The sequence below is a fragment of the Parasteatoda tepidariorum genome, chromosome 1, assembly GCF_982258835.1.
Source record: "Parasteatoda tepidariorum strain Cologne lab strain chromosome 1, Ptep-v5.0, whole genome shotgun sequence".
NCBI lineage: Eukaryota > Metazoa > Arthropoda > Arachnida > Araneae > Theridiidae > Parasteatoda > Parasteatoda tepidariorum.
The window spans coordinates 126,308,589-126,332,955 of record NC_141755.1 but is presented as its reverse complement, the minus strand read 5'-3'; the positions used below and the strand labels follow the sequence as shown (position 1 = coordinate 126,332,955).

The 24,367-nt window shown below is 29.0% G+C and overlaps 1 protein-coding gene across 4 annotated transcripts in view; it reads left to right on the top strand.

Moving 5' to 3' along the window:
* The window catches only part of LOC107445531 (DNA-binding protein RFX2), a 77,947-nt gene that overhangs the window by 14,031 nt on the left and 39,549 nt on the right, over positions 1–24,367 (top strand). The gene's annotated exons all lie outside the window — the stretch shown is intronic.

Sequence of the window (24,367 nt, the reverse complement as noted above, 5' to 3'; positions counted from 1 at the left end):
AATATAATAATTTATATTCAAATTATCAGTGAAGTAAATATTATGCTTTAAATTTTATTGCGAAAAAAAACAATGGTACACGTTTCAAATAATTTAGCAATGATTATTCAAAGTAAGTCTAAGACTAAAAAGTGATATATTTCTATAAAAAAATTGTAATTTTTTTTTGCAACGTATAAAGGAATTTCATTTTGTGTCAATCAAATTTTGAATCGCACAATACTTTGGCTAGAGTTGAATAGAAAATATGGCTTAACTTGATGTTTCTTTGCGGTTGTAGCAAATTTAATCTTGCACTGATTTTTCTGACATTGCATGTATCTCTTCTTATTTTGTTTTAAGAAATTAGAAATGTTTTTACCTCATTAATTAAATTTTAAAAAAAAATTATTCAGTGTGTTTATTTATTATTATTATTTTCTTTCAAGATTTAAGTTATTTTAATGCTATTAACCATGCAACATACTACTATTTCTATTTATTAAAATTATTCACGTTAATATTGAAAAAAAGAACATAAATGAAACATTTTACTTTTAAAAAAACTCAAGTATCAACAGGTTTTATTTAAAATGTTAATATAACGGAATGGATATTATCACATTCCCGCTTCCTACTCCAATGTGCTGTTTACTTTATTCATTTATTTAATTTTTAAAAAAACTGAGTGTAATAAAAAATACTTTTAAAATTTAGAAAAAGCCTTCCAAAATATTAAAATTAATCAGATAGTATCTTTAATTGTATTAATTTCTTTATCGTTTATACTTTTTTTCTATAGAGAAAATTTAAAAACAACTGAATTACTTTAGTTCTTTTTTATATAAACTTTTGTTTTTGCAACAATAAACAATGCTTAGCACCTATGTGACTTATTAAAGCATTCTAACGTAAGAAATAAATAAGAAAAAGATAATTAAATAGATAAATTAATAACATTTGTAAAATTACGACAGCAATTATTTTTTTAAAAAATTATCTAGGGCGAAATGTTTCTAAAAATATACAAGCAAGAAGGATTCACATACAGTTTCCGTTTTATTTATTTATTTTTTTTCGGAGAAGGAGGCCAGCACACCTTGATCGAAGAATATAGTGGTGTCAATCGCTATACAAAAGGGAAAGAATTCCCGATGTGTGTTGTGAATGATTGAGCCGGTTGGAAAGGGTACTGAGTTGAGGCGTGTAAGACGAATACCTGCTGCGTAATGAGAATATAATAATATACTATACAAAACACTTCTTGACATAAGATAGTAAAAGCTAAAATTTATTTTACTTTGGCCATTTTTGCTGAAAAGGATTGCAACCAGCAAGAAACATTTTCTTAGAAAAATAACAGTTGGGCTTCATTTAACCATGAAGAACTAACCACATTCTTTAATTTATTGTTGAACGTTTACGCAAACAAATTCCGATTCGACGTCAAAAGTGGTTATTGGGCGAAAAAAAAGAATCTGTAACTAGACTTGTACTTTAAAACTTAGACTAAATAATATACTTTCAAATTACAAAAGAAAATTCTTTTATTTTTATTAAAAAATGAATTTAAGGAATTCTAACAACTTTAAAATTCTCCATTATCAAATATTAATGTCAACAAATTGCTTAATATTACACTTATACCGTTAAAAGTAAATTATGCCTGATAATTATATACAAATTAGCTAAGATGATAGTATTCTATTTTTTCACAGATTTCTTTTCACTGAAAAAAAAAAGATACTAAACAGACTAATCCATCTTTCTGATTCTTCAATCATAAACTAACCATATATCTATAATAATGCACACAAATAAAATGTGATAACTTGTGGCCACCAGATGCGAGAATAGTTTTTGTTATAATTTAATTTAAAGTTAATGAAGCCGATGACACTATCCGAATGTTCTTGCCTACAAGATAGCGAGCACGTTATGTAAAGGCTTAGTTCTTAAAGATGAAAACGCAGGTCTTGATATCATTCAGTTTTATTACTAATTTATTGAACAATATAAGATGTGCTCTGCAATAAAATGCTGCGCTAAATATTATCACTCAAAATTTAATAATTTTGAGTGATGATTCTATTTAATGAAAAGAAATAATATTTTTGTCTTAAGAGGTCCACTTAGAATATGCATATTATTTCATATAACTATTGATTTCTATGAAAAATTCAATGCACAGGTGATTCCTCAGAATGAAAACAAATATTTTTCAAAATATTGTTGTCAGAAAGGAAAAGATAATTTGGAATATATGGCCTTCATAGATCAGTAAAGAGAAAGATTGAAACTTATACCTTTAACTATTATGCCTTTCTATTACTCTCTCTGAATCTAATTATGGGATCAAAAAGTATTACTCAAATAGTATAAAATGTGTTTACACTAAGACAATTTGGTTGAAAATAAGTGAAAAATATTATATTTAGCATTTTAATAATTTATGGTTATGAAATAGAGCATGAAACACCCGTATCTCTTTCTGAGTTAGATAAAAATCTTCCAAACACAGATCACTTCCAAACATTATATATATATTTTTTTAAAGTTTGCCTTTATTTTCACACACAGTTATTTTGATCTAAAACAAACAATTTTCTTTAATTTTCAATTTTTACAATTTCTTTAATTTTGAAAATCAATTTCGGATAACTTTTTTACATGTATGAAAATAACATTTTTGTTCAAATTATTATATTCATATTTTAGTATAAATATAATTCTGATAATCTAACGGAGTTTTTTAGAAACTATCATACTGTTTTTTACAATTAAAAAGTACTGAAATAAGTTATAGATGGTAATTTGAGTGCAAGAAAAAGTATATATAAAAGGAACACCGGTGTCTCATCTTTGTCAAACGGTTAAAAAATAAAATATAGTATTTTTTAGGGACTGTTCAACTGATCATTTCGAGCCATGGGTATCGTCATTTATAAAACTAAGATAGCTAAATCGTTCAGATTCAGCAAAATATTAATCTTTAAACTTTAATCTTTAAGATTGAGCAAAATTTTATAATTTAATCTTTAAGATTCTGAAAAATTTAATGCAGTATACTGTTAAAAAACTATTTAATAAAAATCTCCATTTAATAAAAAGTAATAGATTATTCAAATTATTTTTAAGTTAAATAAAATTTGAGTAAAGAAGTCTCGAGATTCGATGTCGGAAGTGGTAAAACAGAGAAATTTGTGAGGTATGGTATACATATTATCTAATGCTAAATTAATTATTCAAGAATTATTTGAAATAATGCAATGTAATAAAAAATTTATTGAAGAGCAATTTTTATCTAAACTTTTTACATTTCATGATTTTGTGGAAAAAAATCGAGTAAAAAAAAAAACAATAGAAAAGATGTAAAAAGAAAACAAAAAAAGAAGGAAGGAAACTTTTACAATTCTAGTTATTCGTCGCCAAAAAAGTGCTGAACTAACGTTTTGGTAAATGGGGTGTTTTAAACTTATCCAACAATTTGTTGCTGCATGCATTTCCCCCCCCCCACTTGACTGAGTTTCAATGAAGAGAAAGGAGAATCATTTACACCCCTTTTACTTATCTCACTGGGTGGGAACCGTGGTCGAGTTCAAGTGAAAAACCTTCCTTCTGAAAACTGCCGTAACAGGGGAACTCAAAATCTCAGACCCTACCGGAATGAAAGAGTTAAAGAAATATCTCAAAGTTAATAGAAAATATCTCAAAGTTTCTAGGATATAGACAATTTTTAAGTTAATTTCTGTCCAAAAAGCAAAATTTTTTTTATTTTAATCTCCTTTGAAAAGAAAATTTGAATCGATTTATAAATTATTTATGATTTTCTAAGTTTTTAGAATTTAAATACATGAACTTTTTATCTGATATTATTTTGATTATGTTGGTTTTGTTATACTTATTCGAGGATTTCATACTAAAATCAAATTAACATAACTTATTATGGCTATATACAAAATTTTAGGGATAATCATTTTTACAGCTTTAATCGAGTGTTCTAGACAAGAAAGTTTGAAGAAAAAAAAGTGCTTGAAAAATGAAATTTATATTGTATAGTAATTCTAATGCACATTCACAAGGTTTTCTATAATTTACGATATTTCTTTTTTCTATAACTCAAGGAATTGCTGAATGTTTAGTGGCATTTTAAAAACATTGAAATATGTTATGTTTAAGAATAAGATATTGAAATACTATGTTGCATATTGTATGATTCATTGTTTAAAAAATCGCTTCATTCTGCTAGATATTTAGGTTACATGGTTTTCTTTGGATAAAAATGATTAGCAAATAGCATCCTCATGTTTCGAAACATTCTAACATTCTACTATGATAATTTTTGTTTTCTTATATATATCTGATACTTTCTTTTTAAACAGAGCTTGTAAGATCCTTAAGATACTGAAATGGGGGCACAAAAACTTAAAAGATAAAATATTTAATTTCATTAACTCAAATTATCTGGTCTCAAAATTTTAATTTTTAAGTTAAATATAACTTTTAATTTTTAAAGTTATAAGCAAGTTTTTTGGAACGCTAACAGAAAAGTTTAATCTCCCAAATATCCAATAGCCTGTGCTTTTCTCAATATGGAAGAATTTATTTCAAAAAGAACATTTGGTTAATCAAATTTTGGCACTGAAGCTGATACAACTAACATTGATGATGAAAGTATCTTATTGAAAACTGATTTTGAGATAAGTCCTCTTGAAGCATTGTTAGTTGCAAAAACAGTTGGTTCCATAAGTAAATGGTAAGTACTGCTGAAGACCCACTAGATATAAGTCAATGAGAGATGGATTATACTCAAACTTCGAAACTCCTTTTTCTCATTTATTATCCAGTGAAGAATTCTAGAAATGGTACTGGAAAATCAAAAGAAATTTCGAAGATACATTTACATTGGCCAAAAATTTGGAAAAAAGAGGAAGGTTAAATCAAAAGAAAAAGAAAAAAATTACTTTTTTGCATTAACTTCAGAAAAAGAACAAAAATTTAAAGAGATTGAAAGAGCTGAAAAAAAAGTTGAAGCAGAAAGTATGACGAAGAGAGAAAAAAATACTTAAAAAGATAAAAAAAAGCCTAAAAAAATATGGGGAAAAGAGTAAACAAAAAAGTGATTTAATTATAATAATAATAAAAACATCATCGGATTACACAATGATAAACATTCATAATCTAGAACGGACTATAAAACTGTGAGAAAAAAAATGAAAAATTTTTTTTTTTTTAATTATGTATTCAAACATATTTTACTTAACATTCCATGACTGAAAAAAAAGTAACATTCTCCACGTTAACTGTGGTTATATGTTGTAATTCCAAGAAAAATCTTGTTTTTAGACATTTGTGTGGCCTATGGATTCCTAACGAGCATCAAACATTCTCAAATTTATTGTTTATAGTTTTAGTGTAAACACCAAAAGCTTAAAACAATATTATGTAAGTTATCTAAATTTTTTCTACATAGTTTGTATTTAATAACAAATATGTCGACACCATCATTTAGCTAAAATTACAAAGTTTGAAATTTTTATGATTTTTTTTGAAGGCAAGCTAAGTTTAAGTGTCCCTTCATTGGTTAGTTTACCTTATAAGATGTTGAGAAATTTGTGATGTTGTGAGATATGCTTAAAAAGGTAGACTACGTATTTTTATTAATATTTATGAAATATATATTCAAGAAATTAATAAATATATTATTCCAAATCTATGCATACATATGTATATTATTGAAATTGTATCAGTTATTGAAAAAAAAAATAAAAAATAATCACATTAAATTAGCACAATCTGGTGTGTAATCATATTTTATCAGAAACACGCTTTTATAAAACTAGACATTCATTGAATAAAGTGTTTTTTAATCAAAATGTTTTATTCAAATTTTTTTACTAAATTGCAAATAAATCATTAAACGACTTAAAAAAAATCCTCTTTCATGGTTTGAAAGAAATAAAAATAAAAAGATTAGCAAACAGTTATTAGCGGAAAAAATATGAAAGAAATTTTACGCCACGCGCGCGAAGTCAAGTTCCTCGCAAGTTTATCACATTTTAATATTAATTGCCCCATTTAATTATTTCTTTATTGTCGCCAAATTATTTTTTTAAAAATAATTAATTTTAATTTTTCTCAGCTTCTAATAGATAAAAACAGTTGAAACTTTAGATTTTTCAATTGAAAAATATGTAGATTAATATGATATAAAAAAATTCATACCTTATAATTCAAAATTTTTTCATCCTCAATTTAATTAAATAATAAAAAATAATCAATAATTATTAAGAATTATTTTTTTCATGAAATTATCTTTGGGTAAATGAGTTTTATGAGTGGGTGCAATTTTCTTTGAATTGCTTTAATAGTTTTAAAAATATGACTAAAAACGTAAAAAGTGAAATTAACATTAAGGGGTACGAACTTTGGATCGCTCTCCTGACCAAACTATGGCGACCATATTTCCCATATTGCGGCTACCCCCAATATTTTGAAGGTTAAGAATTCATATATGTAGAAAAAAATATAAGTTTATTCAGAGAAAGTACGTTTTTGTGTCTGAATTCGTAACTTAATTAATAGTTAGCACTAATTAATTAGCATATTTGAGGTCACCCCCCGGAACCATTAAGATTGGCACTTAGTTCGTGAAAATCCGATCATTAGAACGAAAGTTATTCAGGGTGATTCGTTTTTTTTTTTTTTTTTTTTTTTTGCGGACTGTACAGTCCGCAAAGTGCTTGAAAAATGAAAAAAGTGCTTGAAAAATGAAATTTATATTGTATAGTAATTCTAATGCGCATTCACAAGGTTTTCTATAATTTACGATATTTCTTTTTTCTATAACTCAAGGAATTGCTGAATGTTTAGTGGTATTTTAAAAACATTGAAATATGTTATGTTTAAGAATAAGATATTGAAATAATATGTTGCATATTGTAAGATTCATTGTTTAAAAAATCGCTTCATTCTGCTAGATATCTAGGTTACAAGGCTTTCTTTGGATAAAGATGATTAGCAAATACCATCCTCATCTTTCGATACATTCTGAAACTTACATTCGCAAATACATCATAAAATGTCGCATAGCATGTTCTTCAAATACGATTACAGCTACATTTACCACCAAATACTGCTGCTAAGATTATTTTTGTTTTCTTATATATGTTACCGGACAAAGTATGAAACGCCGGTATTGAATAGAATGCGTAGGCATTCTATACAATGCCGGATGTTTTCAGCAAAGTATGAAATGTGAGAGGTATTACATACTTTCCCTAGGCATTCTATAGAATGACAAATGTTATGTAGGCGAAATATGAAAAAAAAACATAATGATGAGATCATTATGTTATATTAATGATGTGCATGTTACTGTGAATGACCGAAATCGGTGGTTGTTGACTTTCACCGGTGAATGCTGACAATCACATAGTCGCTTTGGTGAATGTCCGAAATATTTATTACATCTGATTTTATATTAATTTATTTGTGGATATAATCACATTTATTCGATATTTTAATACTTACTGACGATAGGTTAGAAGAAACATCAGTGTTTGGAGTATCAGGCTACTATATATTGGGCAATGGCACTGAACCTTAAAAAAACATCGGTGTAGGATATACCGGGCAGTGGCACTTGACCTTAAAAAAACTTCAATGTAGGGTATACCGGGCAGTGGCACTTGACCTTAAAAAAGCATCAGTGTCTGGTATACCGGGAAAATGTATACCAGGCAGTGACACTTGACCTTAAAAAACATCAGTGTCTGGTATACCAGGCAAATGTATACAGGGCAGTGGCAATTAACTAGAACTAGTATGACTAGACCTTTGGTAAATGTCCGAAATGTATACTAGTTCTAGTTAAGTGCCACAACCCGGTAATACATTTGCCCGGTATATCCTACACTTATGTTTTTTTAAGGTCAAGTGCCACTGCCTGGTATACATTTGACCGGTATACCCTACAATGATGTTTCTTCTAATCTATCGTCAGTGAGTGTTAAAATATTGAATAAATGTAATTATATCAGCGTATAAATTAATATCAAATCGGATGTAAAAAATAGTTCAGACAATCACCAAAGCGACTGTGTGATTGTTGACATTCACCGGTGAAAGTCGACATTCTCCAGATTTCGGTCATTCACAGTAACATGCATTTCTCAAAAATAAAAATGACATTCTGAAAAGAGAAAACTGAGAGTTCCATTAAAAAACATTTATTCAAAATGTGTAAAGAAAAGTAAAAAGTTGTGCAAGACATAATTTATGCCTGTCTTATTAAGGGAAACAAAATTTTCATATAAAAATAAGAAAATAATCTAATTGTCATTTTTGAATGACATTTTGACGAATACATTTTATACTTTGCCGGTTTCTCATTTGGCATTCTATAGAATGCCTAGGTATTGTGTGAAATATACACCGAAGAGACATTACATTACAGCCACCATGCTAATAACACGTAGAACGACCTTTAGCCTCAAAACTGCTAGCACCCGCCCTGGCATTGATTCCACAAGGTACTGATAGAGTCTGAGGTATCTGGTACCAAGCGCTCACCAACTGGTCCTGCAATTCCCTCACATTGCGAGGGGGTAGCGTGGCAGTATGAATTTGGTTTTCCAAGTAGGACCACAAATGCTCTGTTGGATAAAGGTCAGGTGAATTTGGGGGCCAAGATATGACTTGAAAGTCACTGGAATGTTCCTCGAATCAATCCATGACGATTCGACCCTTATGGCATTATCCTGTTGGTAAACACCATCCCCCGCAGGAAAAACTGTTGCCATGAATGGGTGAACCTGGTCTGCAACTATATTCAAGTAACTTACAGAAGTCAAGGATTGTTCTATGAGGATTAAGAGTCCTAATGTGCCCCATGAAAACATTGTTCCTGGGCGAGAAACCATGAAAACCTGAGCGAGCCCATTGTTATAAATCAGGGCTGTCCAACTGGTGGCCCGCGGGCCGCATCTGGCCCGCCAGCACATATTGTGCGGCCCGCCAAACTCTTATTCAGGCTGATCACCCTCAGTTTTCCCATTAAAATATAAGCAAATTGTTTTATAATCCTTCTGTTCCATTGTTTTATAATTAATAATTCAACTATTAATTGTTATTGTATAAGAGGTAAGAGGTTATTGTTCAAATTTTTCAAACTGCGGCCCGCCAGGTGATCAGTGACCGGAATTCTGTCCCGTGGGCTCTTTGCAGTTGGACAGCTCTGTTATAGATGGAGGGTGGTCATAATGTAATGGCTCTTCGGTGTAAATCATTTCATAATTTGTCGGCTAATTTTAGGCAGTATATACAATGCCTAGGCATTCTACAGAATGCCGGATTTCATACTTTGCCGGTATCTGATTCGATACTCTCTTTTTAAACAGAGCTCGTAAGGTCCTTAAGATACTGAAATGGGAGCATGTAAAAGATAAAATATTTAATTTCATTAACTCAAAATATCTGCTCTCAAAATTTTAAATTAAATATAACTTTTACAATTTTGATGCTCTTACGTTTTTAAAGACCACATAAATCCTGTTAAAATATGAAAATGAATATGTTTACTTTAACGAGTGTAAAAACTTTATAAAAATAATGAACAAGACCAAAATTTAAAACAGTATATTTGATGATAAAAACTCAACTGGCTTCAAAAAATATGAAGAGGGAAGTGAAAGTCGACATGTTTCGAGCGTTTAAATATAATCGCCCATTCTCAAAACTTGTCAAGCTTGAATAACTTGCGACTTTTATTAATAACTTGTGACTTTTATTATTGGAAGCTCAAAACATGTCTATTTTTATATTATCATCTATTATTTTTTAAATCAATGAAATTATTGAGTACGTCCCTTGGGGCAAAATCATTCTTATCCTCTTTTGACGAAATATAGGAAAAATTGGTTTTCACAGTTTCTGTAAAACGTATGTTAACCTTCTTGCCTAGTTTTTTATTTTTAATCAAAATAAGTTTGGAAACTGAGTATTTTTTTATTGCATTTTTTTAAAAAAAAAATCAGATGATTCTAAAATTGCCACGGCTTCGGCATCTTCATACAAATTTCAATTTTTGGTATTTCCTTTTTAACAAAATAAGGCATTTTTCCTGATAACACTTTATACTACAATAATATCTTGGGAATTGTGCTAAAGTAAAAAATTAAACAAAATAGTTTAGTATATTATCCGGAAAAAAATCTACATCGAATCATAAAGAAAGAGTAAAAGATATAATGAAATAATAAGTGAATCACACGTGGTTAGATAATTAAATTTCACAACTAGGATGTTAGGATGATATTTAAGATGCTGAGATATTTTAAGACGCTTAAAAATTTTGGCTACGTATTCGACAGCTTTTTATGTTCAGTATCTTTATACTCTTTGTAGTGACTTCTAAAACATCAACACTACTTTAGATAATCTATGTTGAAGTCACAAGAAACAAAACAAAAAAAGACAATCAATAATTTATACTCTTTTTTCGAAAAAAATAGTATGCTTAGTAAAAAATCAGCTGTTTAGCATTTAATAATTTTAAACAGCGGAAAGTTTTTAATTTCTCAACAAGGTTTTATAAGCTAGCAGACAATAATTCTCTTAAAAAAAACTTGACTATAATTTAAAAAAGAAACTTTACTTTAAAGAAAACCTAAATTCAAGTACTAAAAAAATTTATTAGTATATTAATGATGAAATAATAAACGTAGTAGGGTAAAGAATAAGATTTTTAAAAATGTTAAAATTTAATTAAATAGTTGGTAAAATAGTTCTGCGAAACACTTCCGGACTGGTGATTAAAAAATTACTTTTAAGATTAAGACGATATATAAGATGTTGAGAAATTTTCAATGATGTGAGAGATGCTTAAAAATGTTGACTACGTATTTTTATTAATATTTATAAAAAATATATTCAAGAAATTGATAAATATTTTATTTCAAATCTATTCATACGCATGTATATTATAGAAATTGTATCAGTTATTGAGAAAAAAAAAAACAAAAAAAAATAAAAAATAATCACATTAAATAAGCAAAATCTGGTGTATAATCATATTCTATCACAAGCATGCTTTTATAAAACTCGACATTCGTTGATTAAAATGTTTTCTTCAAATTTCTTTACTAAATTTCAAATAGAATTTTAGACGACTAAAAAAGAAATATCGTATTTTATAGTTTTAAAGAAATAAAAATAAAAAGATTAGCAAACGATTATGAGCGAAAAAAATATGAATGAAATTTTACGCCACTCGCGCTAAGTCAAGTTCTTCGTAAGTTTATCACATTTTAATATTAATCGCCCCATTAAATCATTTCTTCATTGTCGCCAAATTATTTTTTTAAATAATTAATTTTAATTTTTCTCATCTTCTAATAAATAAAAACAATAGAAATTTTAGATTTTTCAATTGAAAAATATGTAGATTAAAATGGTGTAAAAAAAATCCCTACCTTATAATTCAAAATTTTTTCATCCTCACTTTAATAAAATAATAAAAAATAATAAATAATTATTAAAAATTATTTTTTTCATGAAATTATCTTTGGGTAAATGAGTTTTATGAGTGGGTGAAATTTTTTTTGAATTGCTTCATTAGTTTTTAAAATATGACTGAAAACGCAAAAAACGAAATTAACATTAAGGGTTCCAAACTTTGAATCGCTCTCCTGACCAAACTATGGGGACCACATTTCCCAGATTGCGGCTACCCCTGTATTTTGAAGATAAGGAATCCAAATATGCAAAAAAAAATTATATGTTTATTCAGAGAAAGTGCGTTTTTGTGTCTGATTTCGTAACTTAATTAATAGTTAGCACTAATTAATTAGCATATTTGAGGTCACCCGCCGGAACCATTAAGATTGGCACTTAGTTGGTGAAAATCCGATCATTAGAACGAAAGTTATTCAGGGTGATATCTTTTTTTTTTTGCGGACTGTACATATGGATATGCATACATGGAACATACGTGCATTGTACAGTCCGCAAAAAAAAAAAAAGATATCACCCTGAATAACTTTCGTTCTAATGATCGGATTTTTACGAACTAAGTGTCAATCTTAATGGTTTCTGGGGGTGACCTCAAATATGCTAATTAATTAGTGCTAACTATTAACTAAGTTACGAAATCAGACACAAAAACGTACTTTCTCTGAATAAACATATATTTTTTTTTATATATTTGGAATCCTGACCCTTAAAATAGGGGGGGGGTAGACAAAATTTCGAAACAAATGGGTTGTAAATTGGGTCGCAATAAGGATTTATATATCTGGCGAAGATTTAAAAATATGCCAAATAACCTCGCCATAGAAGGAGAAATAACTTATAACAACCATAAAGAAATTAAATGATTGACAAGACGGGAAAACATAGTGCTTCTCGTTGCTAAGCAACCAAAAGAATTTTTCGAGAATTTTTCTGGGCAACGAAAACAAATTGTTTTTGTTTTTTTAATCTCCTTTAAGAAAGGAAATTTAAATCAATTAATAAATTATTTTTGATTCTCCAAGATTTTAGAATCTTGACGTTGAACTTTTTTTCTGACATTATTTATTTTTTTAAAGCTGTTTTAACGTCATTTGTGTGACAGTTTTGAATTAAAACCAAATTTTCATAAGTTATTATAAATTTATGAAGAGTTGTAGGGTTAGTTGCTCTAGCACCTCACGTAGAGTTTCTTAAGTAAGGGAAAGAAGAAAAAAAATGATCAAGCAAATGAGGACCCTGAAAAAAGATAGCTCTTCTGATGCATAATCACAAAATTTTATAGAATTAACGATATATATATATATATATATATATATATATATATATATATATATATATATATATATATATATATATATATATATATATATATCATAATAAATAAACACATAAAAAAACACGATGAAAATTAAGAAAAACAAAAAGTTTTATTTATTGCGCATAAGCTGCAAGTAAATAGAACTCATAAAATAAGTTCAAAGTTTAAAGAAAACATGGGGAAAATTACAGAACAATAAAAAATGGAAAAAGAAAAATAATAATAAAAATAAAATAACAAGAAACCGGGAAAAAAATTCCGAAAAAAGGAAAACAAAATTCTACAAATATCCGGAAAATAAATGTTATAATCTTTTCATCAGCTCACACGATTATATCCGTAAGAAAGAGTGCTTTCTAGTATATATATAACCAAAGTATATATATACTAGAAAGCCTGTACTAGAAAGCCAAAGTATATATAGTATCTAGCATCAATATAACCAAAGCAAAATATATCAATACAATAATTTACACTTCATAAGATTTGCAAATGATATTAAGTAAACTTAGTTTGTAGTAAAAAGAGTTGATGTTATTTGCACACTCCTTTCGTTAGTTCTTTAAAAAATATGATTAAAAGAAAATTAGGTTTAGAATACCCCTTATTAAACAAGAGTAAAGATTGTTACAGTTTTTACAATATTTTTTTAACTCTGACACTCTTTTCATGAGATAACTTCTTTTGCCAACGATTTTGTCCTTTTTTTTTTTGTTAGTTGAAACCACCTTACGCATTCTTGTAATTTTTACATTTTATCACTGAAATTTCAATCTCGAAAGACATGCATGAAGTGACCCCTAGTCCAAACAATCTAAGTTAAATAGTTAAGACCGAATATTACGAAAACAATTAACTACTCTGGTTCAATGAAACAATTATTCTCGTTTTTTTATTACAAAATATTAGGAAAAATTTTTATTCATAATTTCTTCAAAACGTGTGTTAAAACTATGATTATAAGTTATTTAAGAAGAAAAAAGTCAAATGGAGGAAAAGAACTATTTTTGAGATGATGATTTTAAAAATAGCACGTTTTTCGAATCTTTTGACAATTTTTTATTTTAGTGGTTGTTTAACAAAACAAGGCACATCGAACATTTTCCTGATATAGCAATATTTCGTTGAATTGTGCAAAAGTTGAGAAATCATATAAACAACTTTTTAAGCAAATATTTTCAACATTTTAAAGCAAAAGGGTAACTTTCTTTAAGTAAGCGCACAAGAATAACTTTCACTGTCGAAATAAAATTGTATGTCCATAGTTTTTCGTTCATTTAAAAAAAAAAACAATCTGTTGTGCACACGTGCGTATTTACTTTTCATTACTCGAATAAATAAGAAACAATAAAAAAAAAAAAAAGAAAATTAATAATTTATCTTCACTTTTCGTAAACAATAGTATTCTTAGTAAATAATCAGCTGTTCTGCATCGAATGCTATTGTGTGTGATCAGTAGAATATTTTTAATTTCTTAACAAGATTTAATTCTCAGATAGCTGGCAACAATTCTAAGTTTTCTTTCACTAAGAACTTAGCAATAATTTAAAAAGTAATTTTATTTAAAAGGAAAACATAAACTAATGAACTAAAACTATTGATTAGTATATTATTGGAAAATAATATACACCGAAGAGCCATTACATTATGACCACCCTGCTAATAACATGTAGGATCACCTTTAGCCCTCAAAACTGCTAGCACCCTCCGTGGCATTGATTCCACAATGTGCTGATAGGTAGTTTGAGGTATCTGGTTCCAAGCGCTCACCAACTGGTCCTGCAATTCCCTCACATTGCGAGGGGGTAGCGTGGTAGCACGAATTTGGCTTTCCAAGTAGGACCACAAATGCTCTATTGGATTAAGGTCGGCTGAATTTGGGGGCCAAGAAATGATTTGAAAGTCACTGGAATGTTCCTCGAACCAACCCATGACGATTCGATCCTTATGACAAGGTGCATTATCGTGTTGGTAAACACCATCCCCCGCAGGAAAAATTAATGTTTACATACATGTAATGTTTACGTTTACATGGGGTCCCAATGTGCCCCCCATGTAAGCGTTGTTCCTGAGAGAGAAACCATGAAAACCTGGGCAAGCTCATTGTTATAGATTGAGGGTGGTCATAATATAATAGCTCTTCGGTGTATATGGTAGAATAAAAAATAAGATTTTGCATTCAAATTCAATTACGAAGTTAGAAAAATAATTCTGCTAAACACGCGCGGATAGGTAATTTACAAATTTATTTTAAGATTAAGGCGATATATAAGATGTAAAGAAGTTTTAAGATAATTAAAAATGCTGACAACGTAATTTTATTAATATTCATAAAATATATATTCAAGAAATTGATAAATATATTATTACAAATCTATGCATACGCGTGTATATTATTGAAATTGTATCAGTTATTGAGAAACAAAATAAAAAAATAATCACATTAAATAAGCACAATCTGGTGTATAATCATATTCTATCAGAAGCATGCTTTTATGAAACTACACATTCCTTGAATAAAGTGTTTTTAATTCAAAATGTTTTATTCAAATTTCTTCCCTAAATTGCAAAAAAATTATTAAGAAACATTGTATTTTATAGTTTGAAAGATATAAAAATAAAAAGATTAGCAAACGATTATTAGCAAAAAAAATATGAATGAAATTTTACGCTACGCACGCGAAGTCAAGTTTCTCGCAAGTTTATCATATTTTAATATTAATCGCCCCATTTGAGTATTTTTTCTTTGTCGCCAAATTATTTTTTTAAAAATAATTAATTTTAATTTTTCTCAGCTCCTAATAAATAAAAACCGTTGAAACTTTAGATTTTTCAATTGACACATATGTAGATTAATATGGTATAAAAAAATGTATACCTTATAATTCAAAAATTTTTCATCCTCAATTTAATTAATTAATAAAAAATAATAATTAATTATTAAAAATTATTTTTTTCATGAAATTATCTTTGGGTAAATGAGTTTTATGAGTGGGTGTAATTTTTTTTTGAATTACTTAATTAGCTTTTAAAATATGACTAAAAACGCAAAAAGTGAATTTAACATTAAGGGGTCCAAACTTTGAATCGCTCTCCTGCCCAAACTATGGGGACCACATTTCCCAGATTGCGGCTACCCCCTATATTTTGAAGATTAAGAATCCAAATATGTAAAAAAAAATATATGTTTCTTCAGAGAAAGTACGTTTTTGTGTCTGATTTCGTAACTTAATTAATAGTTAGCACTAATTAATAAGCATATTTGAGGTCACCCCCAGGAACCATTAAGATTGACAATTAGTTCGTGAAAATCCGATCATTAGAACGAAAGTTATTCAGGGTGATATCTTTTTTTTTTTTTGCGGACTGTACATGTGTTGATACATTCATTGGACATATATACATTGCACCATATGCATAGAAAGGGATAGCAGGCATGTACACATGTAAAATTTGTACGAACGAATTATGCCCAATATATTCATGCACATATGTACTGTATATGTACATTATATGTTCATTTCATCATATGTACATTATATGAATATACATCTGTACGCTATATGTATATACATCTGTACAATATATGCATCTCAAATGTGTGTATGTACATACGTTATGCATGTCGAATATATGTATGAATATATGTAAAATATAAATACGCCCAATGTACGTACAATCGTACACAAATGTATTATGTATATTTGGATACATACATTGAACATGAACATATTGTGTATATGTACATAAATACATTGGACATGCATATCATGTGCATGCATATCATGTGCATGTATACATACATATATTGTACATACTACAGATATACCTATATTGTACATGCATACATATATTATACTGTTCATAAATAAATTGCACATGCATGCATGGAACATACACTGTACAGACAATGTATGTATGTTCGTACAAACAACAAGTACTTGTATATACATGCGTACATGAGCAGAGATATGCATTTTACATACACCAATATTTGCATAAAATGCACATATTCATTGTGTATAAATGCACATGTCTACATTGTTTGCACATACATACGTAATTATTATCTATATACATACGTACATATATTTTATGCTTACAATATAAGTGTATGTACATGTGTGTGAAACTAAAATGTCTGAACATATGCACTAGATAAAATCATATGTACATACATTTTAGTTACATTCATTGTACGTATACAAATACGTACAAAATGCAGTACGTGTAAATATGTGCAAAATGTATATCATTATAAAATACATTATACTATCTACTGTAAAATATAATCATTTATAAGAATACAATAGTCTTGTAATCGTGTATTTAGATTACATGTAATCATAATTACATGTAATTTGATTACATGTAATCATGATTACAAGTAATTGATTACTGTAATCAAAATTTTTTGAAAGTTGTAATCACGATTATTGTAATCGACTATGTAATCATGATTACAGCTGTAATCAAACTTTGTAATCACGATTACAAGTAATTGATTACTGTAATTAATATTGTAATCATGATTACACCTGTAATCAAAATTTTTGAAAATTGTAATCATGATTACAAGTAATCGATTACTGTAATCAAAAAATGTAATCGTTTACATTATTGGCCAACTCTGTCTTGAGGCAGGGCTAAAGAGAATAGAAGGGCTGGTTCACTCCTTTGAAGTATCTCTTGCCGCGCCGATCCTCCGACGTCACTCTAGTGACGTCACTTTGGCGCAAAGCTCGCACTTTTACTTCAAGAACGGAGCGTTTGGCCTTACTAGCTCTTACTAATATTGGATCATTTCTTTTTGCGAGATATTCTAAGACATTTGTTATTTTCTATAATGACTTTCCTCAGTTTTTGCAGTGAATTTACAAGAATTTAAAACTATTATCGAAATGTCAGTTTGCGCGATTGCAACTTGCAAAAATTCTGAAAAAAAAACAAAAGGAAAAAGTATAATTTTTCGCGTGTTCCCTAAAGTAAATGATTTGATTTTTTGATTTGATCATTTACGTCGCACTAGAGCTGCACAATGGGCTATTGGCGACGGTCTGGGAAACATCCCTGAGGATGATCCGAAGACATGCCATCACAATTTTGATCCTCTGCAGAGGGGATGGCACCCCCGCTTCGGTAGCCCAACGACCTGCACGCGAAGTCGAGCACTTTACGGTAGCACAGTTTAACGAGGACCAATACCGCACACCCTCGGTCCCTACGCAGACTGATCCAAGTGGTCACCCACCCGCACACTGACCGCAGCCAGTGATGCTTGACTTCGGTGATCTGCTGGGAACCGTGTCTTAACGATCAGTCCACTGCGGGACCCTAAAGTAAATGAACAACTATGTAAAGAATGGATTCCGAAATGACACAGTTAATATAAAACCGCAATACGTTTATTCTGTCGTCAAGAACTTTTATAAAAATTCATTATCTAAATAGAAACCGCCTCGCTACTTCATAAAGAAAGGCAGGTGAAAAGAATTAAAAAATAGAGAAGAAAGTCAAAGAAAATTAAAATGTAAGTAAAAAGTATAAATAAAATATATAGTATATAGTTGAAATTCTCCTAATTTCATAACATATTTTTTAATGTAGTTATTCTAAATTAATATTTATGATTTTTTTTAAAAATTATATTCTCTTCAATTTAAATATCTATATATTACATCATCGTAAATTTAAATGTCTATAAACAATTGTAAAATTTCTGATGTCATTATGAGCTTAAATTATTATTTTGTTTCAGTAATTAGCGTTTAAGGTTGATGTTTCCTAATGATTAAGTATGAACAAATTGCTATTAACGACATATTTTAAAATCAGGGATTCTAAATTTAACTTAACTTATCCTTATAAAAGAATATGTAGATAAAAAAAGTGTCCATATATGCCTTCATTTTTCTTAATAGTTGAAGTTAAAACTGAACTTTTTAAAATAAAGTATTTATCGTGTCATTTTCACCAACTAGCAAAACATTTTTATAAGTTTAAAATGGTATTTTTTTAATATAATAACCAAGAAAGTTTTTTTTTTGAACTATGTTTATGAACGGAAATAATGTGTTAATTACGTAAAGTTTGAAGGCTAATAACCAGAAAAAGTCTAACTTATTTTTACAAGAGAAAGATGCAAAGTTATCATATCTTTGCTTGCGATCTCCGAGATCTGTAGACACAGTGACGTCATGAGGAGGGAAATCGTAGCTTCAGCTCTAAGAGCGGAGTGAACTAGCCCTTGTATTCTCTTTAGCCCTGGTCTTGAGGTACCTTTAGATAGATGACATTGTTGATAACTCCTCTCCTCACATTGATGAGCACACCCAGTAATGCCCACTACGATGCCTACTCATTGAGCAGTTGACTTTCTATTTGTGACATTGTTCTCGCACCACTGGAGCTCGTTGCTTGTACGCACTTGACTGCTGGTAGAAACACGGAAGCGACCACGTACACAGCCATGAACTTAATTCAGCGCACAAAATCCGGATTTTACAACTCTTCCTATTTTTTTTTAAAAATGGCAACTAGTGAGTCCATTCGTTGAATCCTGTCCCAGATAAAATTCTGCTGGGGGAGTAATGCTTATGTAACTACAATCTGTTCATTAATATATATAAGACCTCCATTCTATCTTGAGGTACCTATAGAATGATAACTCCTCCCCTCAAGTACCTTTAACAGGCTCAATCATTCAAGAAGCGTTGGAAGAAATTAAAGAGCAGTTAGTCATTTGCTGTGATCAAGCTGACCTTAAAGCTGCCGAATAATTTATTTAAGATTTTATAAAGTATGAAGACTTATAATGCCGACAAATCAGTTATGTACCACAATAAAATCTAAGTTCAGTGCCTGTCGTTAGGAAAAAAACAATACAATCCTAGTTTTAAAAAAAAAATCTTACTGGTGTCAAAAACCGTGAATAAACCATTATGATGTTCTCAAATGCTGCGGGTACATAAAAATGTAAATTATTTATCATCAGAAAAAGTGTTCATCCACGCACCCTAAAGGATGTTAAAGTGTTTCCTGTGACTTATCAATTAATTTTAAAAGTATGGATGAAGCATAAACTTATGGAAGAATGGCTAGATATTGATTTTGTGCTGCAAGTTGAAATTTTTTTTAAATCAGTTGGCTTGGAACATAAAAATCCACTTCTAATCCTGAATGATTGCAAGGCTCACAAAGTGAAAAAAGGCAAACACTTCTATTGTGTTTTTGCCACCCAGTTGCACTTCAATTCTGCCACCAATGAATAATGGTATTTTAAGGTCCCTTTAATCCAAATATAAGACAGAATTCTTGAAGTCTATGCTGACCTTTTTAAATGGTGGACAACTTTTATAAGTCTTTGTTTAAAATACGGCAATATGGAATGTGTCGAAATTGTGGGAAAAACCTAAAGAATTCTTGCCTTAATGCATGACCAGTGCCGTCTTTACGCATTGGTCCCTTGAGAGTCTTCAGGGTTGCCACTCCTCAGGGAAAACATGGAAAATACAGGGAATTTAAAAATCACCTATAATAACAGGGAAATTGCAGGGAATTTTGAATTTTTTTTCATACAAACTGGGGAATTTTGTGTTTTATTTTTGTCTTTTAAAAAATAGTGACCACTACAAGCATCATCTATGGGATTTTTAACCATGATATTTCAGCTATACTAAACTATTTCATTTACTATATTGTATTATTTTTTCCAACTATTAAAACTAATATAAATAGCGCACTATAGCTCACACAAGAGCACTGTCATTGTTGTTTTCCCTAAATATATTGTGTATAATATGTACAGGGAATTTTTTTTCTTTCCAGATTTGAGTGGCAATCCTGTTCTTACTTGTTATAAATCGTATTAAAAAAAAGCTAAGAATAAACAAAATTGCCTTATAAATTTTTTAAAATAAATGTATTTATTCTATTGTATAAAGTAGTTGTTTTTCCTTCTACAAATAGTGAAGGATTATCATCAAACAACAATAATTTGAGTAGTTTATCTCCAGGAAAACTAAGAATACTTAGAAAAGCTTTTTATTAAACTTTAGAAAGCAGCGTTTAAGGAAGTGAGACTCAATGTCAAAAAACTTTATTCCTGCTCTTTAGAAAACATTCAGGTGACAATGAGTCTTTGAAGGGTTTTTCCCCACATTTTGTCAACATATTTACTATGGGTAAAGATTAAATTCAATGTGGCAGGTGATTTAATACGTCTGTTTAAAATTGCATGTAAAAAGGCTGACTTTATTAAGTAGTTGGAGAAGAGGTTAGTGCAAAACAGAGGAGGAATAAAAGAAATTATCTTGCCCTACAGGAATTCTATATTTATTCCTGGTTTAGACCCTATTATTTGTCTATCGAATCCAAGTAAGATTTGCTGCCTCACAAGTATTCAAATCATTTTACCCATTTCTCTGTTAAAATTGATTTAAAAAAAAAAATGATTGGGTAGAAATTTTAATGAGACTGCTCAGATGTTGCGAATCTATCACCAATGTGCTGTGGGAGCAATGTTATATTAAATCCTCATTCATTTACCAATGCAATCAATCTTTGTTATGAATACCCACATGTATACAACATCTTGAAAATAGGAGCCATTTCACTGGTGCTTGTGTAGAATGCACTTTATTGAAAACTTACTTGGATACGCTATGTGGTATCCGGACACCCTGTTGTGGAAGCGTTGTTGGGTCTGGTTCCGTTAGTTCCCGTGGTTGGAACTCTTGGGTCGTGGAGGCTTCATAATTTCGTGGGCATTATTGTGGCAATGTGATCAGCACTGTCAGTTATTATTTTTTATATTTAGTAACAGAATTGTTATTCTAAAAAAACGATAGTTTTTGAAATATCGTAAAATATAGAAGAAAAAAAAAAATATTATTAAGAGTATACCCTATCTGCCACTTTAACTGGCCCTAATCGCCTTATTTTGGTCCAGAATTTGTAACTATCAGTTTGTTTTTATTTATTTTTTAGGTGAATGGTTCTGTGGCGTAACTACCACTATAAATATTGAATACCAATTCACTAGTAAATAAGACATGTTAATTTGATTCTACCTTTTAACAGAGGAATGTTGTCATAGTCGATTTATAATTCCTCTCATTGGTGACCCATGATAAGAACTTATTGATGGAGGATCCACATTAAGCAGTTGATTTGCTTAAAAATATACTGCTCAAGGAAAGAAGGAAAAAAAATCCGGTCTCCCGGTCAATAAGCAAAAATGAAGAAGAAAAAAAAATAATGAGCGAAATATTTTTTTAAAATAAAATAAGAAAAAAATAATAATATATGAAATGCTATAAACAAAAAATGAAGAAGAAAAATAATAATAAGAGAAATGCTATAAACAAAAAATGAAGAACAAAAAATATAATGAGCAAAATTGATATAAATAAATAAACAGCATGAATCAACTAGTGGTTCATCGAATTCTATCACAGATAAAATTCTGGTAACTAACTCTATAAATATTGAATACCAAAGTAAATAAAGACACTTGATTCTATCTTGAGGTACCTTTTGACAGAATAAAGGTTGACATAGTCGATTTCCCCGCACTTCTTAAGAAAGTTTTAACTGATTGAAAAAATAAAACATGTTTATTAAGAAGAGTGTATGCTTTTCTTTTTTAGAATGTACATAATAATGTGATAATTAGTTACATTTTTTTTTTCTTGCTGACTGTACTGGGAATAACTTTTTGAGATAACTCTCTTAACAGATATTTCAGCTTTAATTTTTTGTACTTTTTGAAATTCAGAGTATTTTTATTTTCTGAAGAACTTTTTTGATCGTGCAAGTATTGTAGTTCTGATGTATAAGAATTAAAAATGATTGCTGATTGAGCAAGATCTGCATTTCATCAATTTATTATTATATTTCAGCTTATTATTTTTATTCTAGAATAAAAATAATTTTTAAAAAAATCTTGGTGCATTTCAACTTAAAATTTATAAAAATATTTCCATTGTCTGTTGAAAAATTTAGAAACAAAATAGCTAGCTTTACAATAAATAATAAAAATTAAATAATTTTTTTATTTTAAACAAAGTGAATGTTAGATTTGGTTCAAGCAAATTTGTTACATTTTGCTCTAAAGGAAAATTTTAGTATTGTTACTAATGAAATTATTTGTTTTAAATATTTAGGAAGAATTATTAAAATACTCAGCTTTCACTTAAAATTTTGGATTATATCTGCTATCTTAAAAGTTTTGGCCTTGATTTTTTCTTTATGCTGCTTGGTTTGCTTCTAACGTGCCTCAAGACCAGATAATTTTGCTATTGTAATTTTTTTTAAAAATAGTTTTTTTTCTTAGAACAATTAGTTCCTTAAGTTAACTTTACATAATATTTTATAATTTCTCTTTGAATGGTTTCAAATATACGTTTTGAATTTTTTTTTTACTAGTTTTACTTTATAATTTTGTGTATTATCATACTTGTGTATTATCATGCAATGTGCTGCGGGCAAAAAAAAAATTGAAAATAAATAAAAGATTTTCTTTCATTGCAGCTACAGAAATCCTTTTTTTTTTTTCCCCTTCGTATATAAACTTAAAATATGTGAGTGAGTGCTACATGAAAAAGCTCTTACAGAAGGAATAAACAGGGTTTCCGCTCACCTGGAAAGTCATGGATTTCGGTATTGAACATAATTTGTCATGAAATGTCATGATTTAAACTATTTTTTTTAAAAAATAATGAAAAGTCATGGATTTAGGGTGCCGAAAAATCTAATTTTTAAAATGGAATTGACCCCCTCCCCCAATTTTATGGTGTTCCGAATATCTGAATTTGTAGAAATCCCCACACACAGTCATATTTGATCAAAATATAAAATGTTTTTATCGTGCTCTTTAAAAATTATGGTGTTCTTTCAAAAAATGAAAGAAAAAGCATCGTTTCTAGAGCGAATTATCTTTTAAACTTCTGTGATTTGAGAATTTTTGTTATTATTTTATTACTTTTTTTTTATTTTATCAATTTAAAATTCTAGCTGAAGCAAAGCAGTCATTAGCAAATTTTTTATTCCGAACTGAGAACAGAAAAATCAGGAGTATTTCTTTCCTTTCCGATGAACAAGAAAAGTATCTTCAGCTATTTTATTACTTCAACTCTTTCTTTACTCTGTTTTTTAAGTTTAAATTCATTAAATATGAAGATGCAGAGTATAACAGTTTTGGTTATATACCTATCATTTCAATGAATGTTATTATAATGCTTTTTTAAATTTTTTGTTGTATTACTGTCGGAGAAAATAGTAACTTCGTTAAGTCATGAAAAATCCTTGGAATGAGTCAGGAAAAGTCATGAATTTGAAAATCTAAAATGTAGCAGATACCCTGAATAAATGTTTCACTAACTCTCAAATTAAGCGGGAAAAAAAGTAATTTTAACATTTCATTTTTGAAGCTGTGAATGTAATATGACATTAATGAAAGATAGTGTGCTTTGTTAATTATTTATTAGTTATTTTCCACTACCCTTCCCCCCCCCCCTTCCTCTCTCTTCTCTTCCCTTGATAAAAATTTTTCGA